A 13,151-nucleotide genomic window follows, 5' to 3' on the forward strand; every position below is an offset into this window, starting at 1 on the left:
GAAGACTTTGAAACTTGGTAGAAGGACAGAAATCTCAAGGTCCAAATCAGGAGCAGAAGGAGAGGGAGCACGAGCAACTCAAGAACAATGGCAGTGGGTTTTGATCCTACTGCACATACTGGCTTTGGGGGAGCCTAGGCAGTTTGGATGCTCACCTTAGGAGACCTGGATAGAGGTGGGTGGTCCTTGGACTTCCCACAGGTCAGGGAACCCTGATTGCTCTTCGAGCAGATGAGGGAGGGGGACTTGATCGGGGGAGGGGAAGGGAAAGGGAAATGGGAGGCCGTGGCGGGGAGGAGGCAGAAATCCTTAATAAATAAATAAATTTAAAAAAATAAATAAAATATAAAGTCTCACAAAAAAAAAAAAGAAACTTGGTAGAGGTCCAGGATCTCCTAGCTCTTTCCCTCTGCCCCTCCTCCACCTTTCCCTGCCCCCGGACTCCCTTCCATCATATCGGATCTCCATTCCATTTGTCAATTAGGGATCAGAAATGCTTTCTACCATGAACCCCCCAGGGGACCACACTGAGCAGGGACACAGGTAGGCAATTTTCACTCTCCTTCCCACCATCCATTCTGATCTGTCCAGACCTCCTCTTATCCTGTAGCAGCTTGCAGGCAAGAGTCTCTCCTCCCAACCTACCTCACTCTGTGGGAATGTTGTTGCCAAACCTGGTCCCCTAGCTCTTTCCCATTGCCCCTCTGATTCTTTCCTTATAGCCTGCCTCCATTCCTTTGTATCACCTACCAACCTGCAAAATTCCTTTCTACCAGCAACCCCACAGCTACCACCCTTGCCTAAAATTCAGAGTGGGCAACAGCAGCCAAAGAACAGAACACCCACCCGACAGGGACAAGATCAGATATCTACCCCAAGAAACACCTCAAATATCATAACTCCATTGCCTACATGGACAGGCAAGACAGCATGCCTCCTGGAGAAAGCAGCGACCTACTGCAATAGGCCTTCAGAAATGCAATAGAGCAAGCAAAAGATGGCGTGGGCTGCATGGCGAACGGCAACCACTTCCACTTGACAAAGTTCCAGCATTTCGACATTGCAGACCACACTTCCCTAGCAGAAATTTCTAATTTCATTTTTAATGATTCTCGCTGTATGTAATGGGAGTTCTATGTGCCTCTTCCTTTGGAAAATTTTGTGGGGCTTTGAAGAAGGATGAAAATCTATACAATGGCAGCTTCTTTAAACAAAATAGTTCTTTGGGGAAAGATCCCACCAATGTGGAACCATAAAGCGTGATGTCTCCGCACACAGGATTCCCTGTTGTGTTCCCTGACTACACCAAGAACAGGAAAGTTAGAAATTTACTAACTGGCACACCTGACCTTCAAGGATAAAAACTGTATAATCCAGACCCTCTCCTCACTACCCACCTCATCAAACAACCAGGAATTGATGTCAATATGATCACCATCAGCAGCTGTGATTGTATTTCTTCAGATGTGGCTCGGGATTCTCCACAGTCCTTCCTTGTCACCCACCGTCAACACAAGCAACTAATAGACCCTGGGTAGAAAAGGAGGCCTCCTTCCCCTGAGGATGGACTTCAGGGTCTGCTGGTGAGGAGACTGACAGACCTGAGGTTGCATCAAATAGCCCCTCCCATCAGCAGCTTCATGTTAGAAATACTGAGTCTGAGTCTCCCAGCACCCTGCATCCACTTGCAGCTTTTAAAGACCATAGCATCATTGGAAATTGCACCATGTCAGCTAGTGCTGGATCTGAAGCATCTCATACACAGAATGACGGTGTCCACATTCCCTCTGGTTTTCATCTAAACAGAGCAGGAACAGTTACAACTGCCCTTTGCCCCTCTCCTCCCACTTGTTTTTGTCCTCTGGCAGTCTCTTCCCTCAGAAGTCTTTCCTTCCTGCTCTCCTTTGTTGAAAAGTAACACAGGGGTTCTCCATTCCCTGAAGAGCAAGCAGATGGAACTCAAGGTTGTGCTCTGTGCATACCATCCTGTTGTGTCCTTTGCTTTTATCTGGGTCTGCATGTAATGGCTATTCTCGGTTGTCAGTGAAGAACCAAAGTTCCTCCATTTTGTCTTGTTTAAGCCATTTCTCATAAAACATTCCAGTCCTCAGAAATGGCTAGGGGCAAAAGTAACAGGGTAGTCAACTGGAAAGCACAGATAATCACAGAATGTTTCCACCTGAAGATCAGCCGACAAGCAACAGGTGAGGTTCAAAAATAAAATTTCTGAAAAGTCTCTAGACACAAGACAATCAGGATTGAACCCGTCACCTTACACCTGCTAATGTAACTTTGCTGGTTTTTGCCTTTAAATAATCCCCTCTAGAAAGTTGGGGTACCTCCACTTGCCACTGCTGTGCCCGTTGCTTTGACAAGATCCCTGCCAGCTTGCATTGTGCACACAATAAACCTTGCTTTTGCATTTCGGTGAGTCGGGTCTCCCTGGTGGACATGATAACCACTACACTACAAAAACACCTCTATAGGCAGCTTGTTACTCTACTATCCAGGACAGTTACAGTCTCCTGCTAAGTTGCCATCCAGAAGTTACATATCTACATCAACAGAAAGAATCACAAAGAAAGAAATCAAACCACAGATAAATGAGAGGTGAGTTAATGGCACAGGGAAAGTGTACTGGCTGGTTTTTTGTGCCAACCTGACACAAGCTACTCTCGTCATAGAGGAAGGAGCCTGAGTTGAGGAAATGCTGCGTTGAGAGCCAGCTGTAAGGCATTTCCTCAGTTAGTGAAGTGAGGGAGGAGGGTCCAACCCATGGTGGATGATGTTATCCCTGAGCTGCTGGTTCTGGGTTCTATAAGAAAGCAGGCTGAGGGCTGGAGAGATGGCTCAGAGGTTAAGAGCACTGCCTGCTCTTCCTGAGTTCAATTCCCAGCAACCACATGGTGGCTCACAACCATCTGTAGTGGGGTCTGGTGCCCTCTTCTGGCCTGCAGGCATACACACAGACAGAATATTGTATACATAATAAATAAAAAAGAAAGAAAGAAAGAAAGAAAGAAAGAAAGAAAGAAAGAAAGAAAGCAAGCAGGCTGAACAAGCCAGGGGAAGCAAATCAGTAGGCAGCACCCCTCCATGACTTCTGCATCAGCTCCTGCCTCCAGGTTCTTGCCCTGTTTCAGGTCTGTCCTGATGTCCTCTGGTGATGAACAGCAATGTGGAAGCAGAAGTTGAACAAACCCTTTCATCCCCAACTTGCTTTTTGGTCATGGTGTTTCATCATAGCAATAGAAACCTTGACTAAGAAGAAATAAGGAGCAAACAGATTCAAAAGTAACAAAACAGCGGTTCCTGGACTTTCTGGTCCCTTTTCTTTGTAGTGGCTTTCCCGCCCCCAGGACCTCCTCATCAAGTCCCAAAACACAGAGCCGAGGTTCTCATAGACAATATTTTTAGAAGCTGTTCAGACAAAAGTTTATGCTTGCTTACACCATTTGCTAAAGAGAGAGATTCTCAACCTGTGGGTCACGACCATTTCGGGGTGGGGGGGGGGCGTTCGAATCGCCCAAAATAACAGGGGAAAAAGGATATTTACATTATGATTCATAAGAGTAGCAAAATTATAGCTATGAATTAACAATGGAAATATTTTTATGGTTTGGGGTCAGCGCAATATGAACAACTATATTGAAGTGTCTCCGCTTTAGGAAGATTGGGAACCGCGGCTCTAAGACAAAGAGAAATGATGAGAGGGAAGTGGGGTTTGAAGAAACGTGGAGAGTCAACAAATTCCTGGTGGTAGTGGGATGGTCAGGTTTCCTTTGCTTGTTCTTATAGAAGATGGAGAATGTGTTCCCTTAGGACTGATCTAGAAAAAAAGCTCCATTGAAAAATTAGAGAACAATAAAAGCCAACATTGTTTCCGCCCGGTTTCGAACCGGGGACCTCTCGCGTGTGAGGCGAGCGTGATAACCACTACACTACGGAAACCCGCCGTTTCAGTTATTTTACAGTTAACAACAGAAATTGTATACTTTCTAACGTGCCATTCATAAGCTACAGATGCACATTTACAGAAAGAACTGCAAAGGGAAGGCGACCAAACCAAAGATAAAAGTCATGGTGGAGAGGCGACATGGCCCGGGGGAAGATTAATAAATGGGGCTTGGGCAGCTCACCAAGGGGAGAGAGCTCCGGGAGGGAGAAGCGCGGGTGTTGGAATTCCGGGATGGAGACGCAGAGTCGCAGGGGAACCGCGTGCGAGAAAATCACACGGAGGGAAGAACCGCGTGCGAGAAAATCACACGGAGGGAAGGAGTCTGATCACCCGGAGACACTTCGAGGAGATCGCTGTTGACACTGGAGAGCTTTTGAGAGAACCCGGACAGGTGAGGCAAAAAGTCACAGCAACGTGTTAAGCAAAGGATTTTCACTTCTCTCTCTCTCTCTCTCTCTCTCTCTCTCTCTCTCTCTCTCTCTCTCTCTCTCTCTCTCTCTCTCTCAGCTTAGAAATGGAAAATTGAGAGTAGTACAGCGGATTCCACTCAGGCCGAGTTTGTTCAGGCGACGCCGTCGGTGGCAGTGCAGGGCTCCAGTGAGGCGCTGAGCAGCCCTCCAACATGGTTTAGGGGGCAAAGAGACTAGGAAAAGAAAGAGTCTAGAGAGGCCGGCAGGGAACTTACAGCACGGTGTGGATAAGAGAGAAGGACCAGAAGTTCTGACTTAATGTCTGGCCAGAGACGCTTCCGAATATTGTTTAAATGTGCAGTTCTCAAGTCAGTGCAGTTGAGAACATTTCCAAAGCCAAAATCAGCATCTCAATAGAAACGTGGTTTCAGAGGTAACAATAAACTGGAGGATGTGGGCATCGATCCCACTACCTCTCGCATGCTAAGCGAGCGCTCTACCATTTGAGCTAATCCCCCGACGCTTTTGTTAGTTTTCTTCAACTTTCTTGGAGACCCATTGAACCCATTGGTCCTCAAAGTTTACCTACTATATCCAGGGCCCATGAAAACATTGCAGTCAAAGGAAAACTTAAGAGCCGAGATTCTTATGTGGTAAGGGCTGAAAAACGCTGGGAGTGAGCTGATAGTTTAAAAACAGAAGTCAGGACAAGTCACTAATCTTGTTTCTACCTGACTTTGAACCACAGCCCTCTTGCATGTTAGGCAAGCGTGATAACCACTAAACTATGGAAACTTCCACCTTGCCAATATCCATATACATCAGAAATAATTGTACTCTTTCCTGTGGGACCCCCGAGCCTTCCCTTCAATGACACACAGAAACCTTTTTTACCAAGCACTCCCAGTGGCCACACTGGGCTGAAACAGAGGAAACCCTCCTCCCTATCCCACCCTGGGGACTTTGCTTTGTAGAGGTCCAGGGTCCCCTAGCTCTTTTCCTCTGCCCTCCCCATGACTTCTCCTGCTCCCCCCCCCACTCTCTTACATCATATCCGATCTCCATTCCATTTGTCAATTAGGGATCAGAAATGCTTTCTATCATGGACCCAGGAATTAAAGATACGATAGAGAAAATAGATTCATCTGTTAAAGAAAATGTTAAACCCAACAAATGCTTAACACAAAATATCCAGGAAATATGGGACACCATGAAAAGACCAAACTTAGGAATAATAGCGATAGAGGAAGGAGAAGAGGTCCAACTGAAAGGCACAGAAAATGCATTCAGCAAAATCATAGAAGAAAACTTTCCTAACCTAAAGAAGGACATGCTTATGAAAGTACAAGAAACTTACGGAACACCAAATAGACTGAACTAAAAAAAAAAGTCCCTTTGCCACATACTAATCAAAACACAAAACATACAGAATAAAAAAAGAATATTGAGAGCTGCAAAGGAAAAAGATCAAGTAACGTATAAAAAGCAGATCTATCAGAATCACTTCCAATTTTTCAGTGGAAACAATGAAAACGAGAAGGTCCTGGACAGGCATCATGCAAACACTAAGAGACCACGGATGTCAGCCCAGACTACTATACCCAGCAAACCTTTCAATCACCATAAAAGGACAAAACAAGATATTCCATGACAAACTCAGGTTTAACCAATACCTAGCCACAAACCCTACACAAAATACTAGAAGGAAAACTCCAACCCAAGGAAATTAGCTACATCCACAAAACATAGGCAGTAGATGATCTCACAGCAGCAAACTCCAAAGAAGAGAAACACATGCATAATGCCACCACCACCACCAACAACAACAAAAACGAAAATAATGAAAACTAACAATCACTGGTCATTAATATCTCTTAATGTAAATGAACTCAATTCTCCTATAGAAAGGCACAGGTTAACAGATTGGATATGAAAACAGAATCCATCCTTCTGCTGCATACAAGAAACACACTTCAACCTCAAAGACAGACATCACCTCAGAGTAAAGGATTGGAAAAAAAATTTTCCAATAAAATGAAGCTAAGAAACAAGCTGACATAGCTATCCTAATATCTAACAAAAAAGACTTCAAACTAAAATCATTCAAAAGTGATAAAGAAGAACATTTCATATTAGTCACAGAAAAAATCCATCAAGAGAAAATCTCAATACTGAACATCTATGCCCCAAATACAAGGGCATTCACATTTGTAAAAGAAACATTATTAAAGCTTAAATCCTACACTAAGCCAGAAGGCAGAGAGAGAATATCCAAATTAACAAAATCAGAAATGAAAAGGGGGGTATAATAACAGACACTGAGGAAATTGGGAGAATCATCAGGTCATACTTCAAATACCTGTACTCCACAAAATTGGAAAATTTAAAGGAAATGAACAATTTTCTGGATAAGTACCACACATACCAAAATTAAATCAAGACCAGGTAAACAAATTAAATAAACCTATAACTGTGAAGGAAATAGAAACCATTATCAAAAGTTCCCTCCCCCTCCAAAAAAATAAACAGGGCCAGGTGGTGTCAGAGGAGAATTCTACCCGAATTTTAAAGAAGAGCTAATACCACTACTCCTCAAATTGTTCCACACAATAGAAGCAGAAGTAATGCCACAAACTTGTTTTTACGAGGTTACAGTTGCTCTGATACCCAAACTGCACAAAGATACAACTATGAAAGAGAATTACAGACCAGTCTCCCTCATGAACATTGATTCAAAAACATTCAATTAAATATTGGCAAACCGAATCCAATAGCACACCAGAAATATCATCCACCATGATCAAGTAGGTTTCATTCCAGAGATGCAATGATGGTTTAACATACAAAAATCTGTCAATATAATCCATCATATAAGCAAATGAAAGAAAAAAAACCCCACAGGATCATCACATTAGATGCTGAAAAAGCCTTTTAACAAAATCCAACACCTCTTCACGATGAAAGTGTTGGAGAGATCAGGGATACAAGGAACATTCCTAAACATAATAAAGGCAACATACAGTAAGCCATCAGCCAACATCAAACTAAATGGAGAGAAACTCAAAGCAATTCCACGAAAATCAGGAAGAAGAGAAGGATATCCACTCTCTGCATATCTATTCAATATAGTACTCAAAATCCTAGATAGAGCAATAAGATGACAAAAGGAGGTCAAGGAGATGCAAATTGGAAAGGAAGGAGTCAAACTTTTGCTATTTGCTAATGATATGATAGTATACATAACTGACCCCAAAAATTCTACCAGGGAACTCCCATAGCTGATAAACACTTTCAGTAATTTGGCAGGATATAAGATTAACTCAAGGAAATCAGTTTCCCTTCTGTACATAGATGATAAACAGACTGAGAAAGAAATCAGAGAAACATTACCCTTCACAATAGCCACAAACAACATAAAATATCTTGGGGGTAATTCTAACCAAACAAGTGAAAGACCTATATGACAAGAACTTTAAGTATTTGAAGGATGAAACTGAAGAGGATATCAGAAAATAGAAGATCTCCCATGCTCATGGATAGGTAGGACTAACATAATAAAAATGGCAATCTTACCAAAAGCAATCTACAGATTCAATGCAATGCCCATCAAAATCCCAGTACAATTCTTCACAGACTTTGAAAGAACAATACTAAATTTCATATGGAGAAAGAAAAAACCTAGAATAACAAAAACAACCTTTTACAATAAAGGAACATCTGAAGTTATCACCATCCCCGACTTTAGGCTCTGTTATAGAGCTACAGTAATGAAAACAGCTTGTTATTGGCATAAAAACAGGCAGGGGGACCAATGAAATTGAATCAAAGACCCTGATATTAATCCACACACCTATGAATTTGACTTTTGACAAAGAAGCTAAAATTATACAATGGAAAAAAGAAAACATCTTCAACAATTAGTCCTGTATAACTGGATGTCAATATGCAGAAGAATGCAAATAAATCCATACCTATCCCCATGTACAAAACTCAAGTCCAAATGGATTAAAGACCTCAGTATAAATCCAACCACACTGAACCTGATAGAAGAGAAAGTGGGAAGAGTCTTCAATGCATGGGCACAGGAGATTACTTCCTAAATATAACCCAATTAGCACAGACACTGAGATCAACAGTTAATAAATGGAACCACCTGAAACTGAGAAGCTTCTGTAAAGCAAAGGATGTGGTCAACAAGACAAAATGGCTGCCTATAGAATGGGAAAAGATCTTCACCAACCCTACATCTGACAGAGGGCTGATCTCCAAAATATACAAAGAACTCAAAAAACTAGAATTACCAAATAATCCAATTAAAAAATGGGGTACAGATCTAAACAGAGAATTCTCAACAAAGGAATATCAAATGGCTGAAAGGCACTTAAGGAAATGCTCAACATTTTTGGTCATCAGGGAAATGCAAATCAAAACAGCTCTGAGATATCATCTTACACCTGTCAGAATGGCTGAGATCAAAAACACTGATGACAGATTATGCTGGAGAGGATTTGGAGTAAGGGGAACACTCCTCCATTGCCGGTGGGAGTGCAAACTTGTATAGGCACTATGGAAATCAGTATGATATCAGTCTACCTCAAGACCCAGCAATACCACTTTTGGGAATATACCAAAAGGAGACACACTCATACCACAAGGGCATTTGTTCAACTATGTTCATAGCAGCATTATTCATAATAGCCAGAACCTGGAAACAACCTAGATGCCCCTCAATTGAAGAATGGATAAAGAAAATGTGGTACATTTACACAGTGGAGTACTACTGAGTGGTAAAAGAAAATGGCATCTTTAAATTTTCAGGCAAATGGACAGAAGTAAAAAAACCATCCTGAGTGAGGTAACCCAGACCCAGAAAGACAAATATAGTAAGTATTCACTCATAAGTGGATACCAGACATTAAGCAAATGATAATCAGCCTACAGTCCACAACCCCAGAAAAGTTAGAACCCTCTTCCAGAAACAGATGAAAACCGATGTAGAGATCCACAACTAACCACTGGGCCGAGCTCCCAGAGTGCAAAAGAAGTGAGGGAGGAGTGATAATGTGAGCAAAGGGGTCAAGATTATGATATAGTAGCCCATAGAATCAGCGACCTATGCTTGTGGGAGATAGCTGACTCCAGACTGACTAACGGAGATCTTATATAGGACTGAAGTAGGTCCCTGGGTACAGGTGACATGGTGTGGCTTGGGAGTAGATGGAGCCACCGGCAGTGGGACCAGGATCCAACTGCAATACCTAAAGTGACTTTGTGGAGCCCATTCTCTATGGGAAGAGACCTTGCTCAGCCTAGGCATGAGGGTGGGGTGGGTTGGAGGTGACTTGGTCCTGCTCCATGACGTGATGGAACACAATGAGGTAATGAACTTAGTTGACTTCCAAGAGGAGCCTTACCCTCTCTGAGGAGTGGATGGGGTGAGGGGAAGGTGGAAGCAGGAGGAGAGAAGGTAGGGGAAACTGGGGTTGGTATGTTTTTAATATAATAAAATATATTAAATAAAAAAGAAAAAATAATCCTGAGTGAGGTAACCCAGATGGAAAAGACAAATAGTGTTTGTTTTCTCTTATATGTGGATGTTGTTTTGAAGCTTTTCATATGCTTGTTACAATAATCACAATCTGAATAACTACGGAGATTAGGTACCTAGTACAGGACTAGGGCAGAGGAGAAGATCTCCCATGGAAGGGGAAATAGAACGCAGGGGGACAAAGAGGAGACTAGAATAGGAAGATACACTAGGTATTTGGACAGAGGATAAGGAGGGTACATGGGGAGGGGCAACAACAGTAAAGGCCATTTGAACAACCATGTGGAAACCTACTACTGTAGAAGCTTCCTAAAATATAATTATACAGGAAAGGAATCTAAATGAGTCACCAATAACGAGGGAGACTACTATAACTAGACATCCACTACTATAACTGACACCAAGTACAATCTCCAGGACCAGGAATGTTTTACATCTTGTTGAGACATTAGCCAAAGGGTACCCATGGAAACCTTCAAACATCACAGGGCATTGAATAACCTAATGGTTAAGAAATATTGCTGAAGATGATACTTTTTCAATTGAACATGAAGAAGTCGAGGTGGTTTTGAAGGGAGCCGTGTTCCTCCTCCATACATCAGGACCTCAGGAAAAGCCTCAGTTAATCAACCCAGGTCTCAAATATTTCTGAATTTTCTTTACTTTTGAAACATTGCAACCATAGCAACCATTGTACTATGTAGATCACCAGGATTCACTGTTAGAGGAATAAATGAGTGCTTGACTGCACAGCCCTCTTTGTGCCTCAGCTGCAGCCGTGCATCTTCACAGCACCAAGCTGAGGAGGGATTTGCCCTGCTCACTCCATCACACAATAGGAAGGAAGAGCAAATATATTTGTGCAGTGCCCAGTGTAGCCTGACTCTCCTCACTACCCATCTCATCAAACAACCAGGAATTGATGTCAATATGATCACCATCAGCAGTTGTGATTGTATTTCTTCAGAGGTGGCTCGGAATTCTCCACAGTCCTTCCTTGTCACCCACCGTCAACACAAGCAACTAATAGACCCTGGGTAGAAAAGGAGGCCTCTTTCCCCTGAGGATGGACTTCAGGGTCTGCTGGTGAGGAGACTGACAGACCTGAGGTTGCATCAAATAGCCCCTCCCATCAGCAGCTTCACGTTAGAAATACTGAGTCTGAGTCTCCCAGCACCCTGCATCCACTTGCAGCTTTTAAAGACCATAGCATCATTGGAAATTGCACCATGTCGGCTAGTGCTGGATCTGAAGCATCTCATACACAGAATGATGGCATCCACACCCCCTCTGGTTTTCGTCTAAACAGAGCAGGAACAGTTACAACTGCCCTTTGCCCCTCTCCTCCCACTTGTTTGGGTCCTCTGGCAGTCTCTTCCCTCAGAAGTTTTTCCTTCCTGCTCTCCTTTGTTGAAAAGTAACACAGGGGGTTCTCCATTCCCTGAAGAGCAGATGGAACTCAAGATTGTGCTCTGTGCATACCATCCTGTTGTGTCCTTTGCTTCCATCTGGGTCTGCACATCTAAAGATTTCCCCCTTACAATCCCAAATAATTTAGGGTTTTCAGTTCCATATGCCCTTACTCACGCTAAAAGATACTTTAGATTTATTTCATGAAGTCCAGTTGCATTTTGGCAACAAAAGACTTACGTACATCTGCCCTTTCCTGGTGCAATGAAGGCTCAGGAAAACTGAGTACTTTTCTCAGGGTCTCGGAGTTGGGAAGTGGCAAGGCCTGAATTGGGCAACAGGTTGAATATGTAATAATGCTGTCCCAACCCATCTGTCACTGCCTGGTCTCCACAGTAACTCGCCCACTAACACACCAAATATCTATTCTCCCAACCTCCACAGCGCTCCTGGTAATTGTCTCCTGCCCCAGTGCTGGAGAGCTCTATCACTCTGGAACTCTGCCAAGGCAGTTCCAGACCAGGTTGGCTTTCAGGTCTAGGCTGCAGGATGTCGTTCTCCTCAGGGAAAGAGCAGCTGAGTATGTGCTTCCGTCATAAGTTCTGGAGGAAAGAGAGCAATTTGTTCAGCTCAGACGCAATGTCAGCAGGTCCTTTCGTGGACTGGATTGCGTGTGTGCAGGCCTGGCACATCACTGAGCATAGGAACATGCAAATGAGCCCTGTGCAGACACTGAATCCTGTGCCCAGGCACTCTTTCCTTATTTATGTAGATTGGAAGGTTTCCCACGTGAGGAGTCGAGGTGCAGATGTAAATCTGCAGATTAACTGAGAATCCTTAACTCTCCCTTTCCCCCACCAGCATCCATTCTCCTTCCCCCACACCCAGGCTTAGTCTATAGGTCGCTGTCCTTGGTCCCCTGTTTTAAGGCCTCGGATTTCCCACTCGGTTCCGAGGCGCTGCTAACTAGAGCGAGTCTTCTACTGAAGGGCCAGGAAAGGCTTGTCCGCTGCTTCATCCTTCTAGAAAGACAAACAAACATCCAACTGGCCTCTATATAATTTCAGATTCTGGAGCAAAAGAAAATCCGTCCAGTTTCTGGATGGTCCATGGATAACCTTCCGGATTAGATAGTCCACGCAAGACATATGGATTCAAGGGGTCCACTCAGAATGTTCCAACTTCGCCGTGACGGAGGTGTCCTTGGTGGGTTCAGTGGTTGTTTTTCAGACTAGGAATGTCAACAGGAATCCCAGTTAGAACTTCCGGCAGAAGCCAGGGCAAAGTGTAGGCCATTCCGCACTGCCTTCTGAAGGTAGAGACAGAAAGTGTTGCCGCCGAGGAATCGCGCGCGGGTAAAACCCAGGGAGGGAAGGAGGATGGAAGAGTTCAGACACTCGGAGATACTTCAGGGAGAAAGCAATTGATGCTGGAGAGCTTTAGAGAGAACACGGGCAGGTGGCTCAAATGATCATAGCAAAGTGATTTTAGGTTTTTCTCAGAGAACTTGGAAGCTGAGATCAGTGGGGAGGGAGCTGCATTCCACTCAAGCTGAGTGGGACTTTGTCTCCCCGTTGTTTTCTGTGTCAATGCGGGACTGTGGGAAGCTCCCTACCTGTGAGGCTCAGAACACCCCCCCACCAACTCGGAAGAGCGGGTAAAAGGTGGATGAAGAAACGGAAGATTGTAGAGAGGCAGGAAGAGTACTTGCAACGAAGCACGCTGTGGAGGTTTAAGGGGGGGGAATCCGAAACCTGGCGGCACAGAAGAGATTCTGAGTCAATGTCTGGCTAGAGAAGGAGTAAAGAGAGACGCTAACAAACAG

At 43.8% G+C, this 13,151-nt stretch overlaps 2 non-coding genes across 2 annotated transcripts; both read right to left on the bottom strand.

Annotated features, from left to right (window-relative positions):
- Window positions 1–3,878: 3,878 nt before the first annotated feature.
- Window positions 3,879–3,951, bottom strand: Trnav-cac (transfer RNA valine (anticodon CAC)). The gene has a single exon. It is a non-coding gene; the product is annotated as a tRNA-Val (tRNA).
- Window positions 3,952–4,813: 862 nt separating this feature from the next.
- On the bottom strand, window positions 4,814–4,886 carry Trnaa-agc (transfer RNA alanine (anticodon AGC)). The gene has a single exon. It is a non-coding gene; the product is annotated as a tRNA-Ala (tRNA).
- Window positions 4,887–13,151: the final 8,265 nt, after the last annotated feature.

The sequence above is a fragment of the Microtus pennsylvanicus genome, chromosome 4 (assembly GCF_037038515.1).
Source record: "Microtus pennsylvanicus isolate mMicPen1 chromosome 4, mMicPen1.hap1, whole genome shotgun sequence".
Taxonomy (NCBI): Eukaryota; Metazoa; Chordata; class Mammalia; order Rodentia; family Cricetidae; genus Microtus; species Microtus pennsylvanicus.